Source organism: Microtus ochrogaster, linkage group LG10 (genome assembly GCF_000317375.1).
Source record: "Microtus ochrogaster isolate Prairie Vole_2 linkage group LG10, MicOch1.0, whole genome shotgun sequence".
Lineage (NCBI taxonomy): Eukaryota > Metazoa > Chordata > Mammalia > Rodentia > Cricetidae > Microtus > Microtus ochrogaster.
In genome coordinates, this window is record NC_022035.1 from 4,031,080 (window position 1) to 4,032,653 (window position 1,574).

At 43.1% G+C, this 1,574-nt stretch overlaps 1 pseudogene; it reads left to right on the forward strand.

Annotated features, from left to right (window-relative positions):
- The first annotated feature begins 270 nt into the window (after positions 1–270).
- LOC101980825 lies at positions 271–1,169 on the forward strand (annotated as a pseudogene).
- The last annotated feature ends 405 nt before the right edge of the window (positions 1,170–1,574 follow it).

Genomic DNA, 1,574 nt, shown 5'->3' on the forward strand with positions numbered 1-1,574 from the left:
AGATAACAAAAGAACAACCATCTTAAAGAACATCAGGAACAAGTTGCTAAGAATAATTTACTGGTTCCTGTGAGTTTCTTCCTGCTGAGAACATCGGGTTCTGGCCTCTGGCTTCTGGTCATTCCCTTATGCTGTGCCCTCAAACAATAATCCATGCTCCTGCCTCAGTTCGAGAAATACAGAAAGGCTCCTGTCCCCAAACTGAAGGACGTGCCTGCTCTCCTGGCCTGCAGAGGGAGGGAAAGAAGAGCAAGAAGCAACTGACATATTCATGACATACAACATGAAACAGCAGACTTAATAAACAAGCCAGTGAGGAGATTTTGAAAGTTGAACAAAAATATAACAAACTCTGCCAACCATTTTTTCAAAAGAGGTCAGAATTGATTGCCAAAATCCTAGATTTGGGGGTAGCAACATTTGTTAGGTATCCATACGTGTCTGTTCTGCTTGGGGGAAAAAAGACTAGAAGGCCCTGCATTGTTTGACGAGAAGTGAAGTAAAGTTATATAGAAAAATGCAAACCAAACTGAAGACCTGGGCATCCAACAGCACAGATGCAGATCAGATGCAGATCATGTGGGTTCTGATGCTAAAGGCTACGAACTACAGAAATCTGTAAGATGTCCTATCTTCCCAAATAACAGACATGACAGAATTTGAAGACATTAAATCAGGTTGCTGAACAGATTTTTATTTTGACGAAAATTCTTACTTTGAGAAGAACATTCTCTCCAAAGAATTCCATCAGACTCAGAGTGGTGACCCATCTTCAAAGTTCACTGAAATCAAATGGAAATCTGGAAAGGGTTTGACAAAATGCTCCAGTCAAACCCAGACTGAGGCCAGCAGGAAGAGGCAGCAGGCAGAGCCTGAGAGCTGGTTGGCCGGTATACTGACCACTCTCACGCAGGTGCGGATGAGCTAGGAGGGCATCAAAGATGGTATTTGGCCAAATCCCTTGCAGTAATATGTGGTTCTTGATCTGGATGATGAAGATGGAGAGGCAGAAGATGAGGAGGATATTGATGAAGGGGGTGAGGATGAGGGTGAGGAAGACAGATGATGATGATGATGATGATGATGATGATGATGATGATGATGATGATGATGATGATGATGATGATGATGGGGAGGAGGGAGAGGAGGATGAAAACAAGGATCACTAGCACAGAAGTCGGGTGCATTCCAATCTTCTTTTTTATTTGCTTTTCACTTTTTAACTTTCTCCAGCCCCTGAGAGCTGGCTGCAGTCATTCCCTCCCCATCCCTTTTGTGCTCAGTCACCCCGTTTTTGAGGTTTCTCAACACCATGTTTCTGAACTTACTTTGGGGAAAATACCTTGAGCAAACTACAACGGGAAAAGAATCTCCACTTTTCTCTTCTAAATTCATTTTTAGCCTTTCTTGCCTCAAACTATGGATTTAACACCACCACTGTGTTCAGTCAGAAAAAGAAAAAGCCCTCCAGCTCCCCTGGCTCTGCTGGAGTGTGCCAGGCCCCTGTAATAATGCTTAGAGTTCTAGCTTTTTCCCTTTTTCTGTTTATTGGGCTTGGAGATTACATTGTGTCT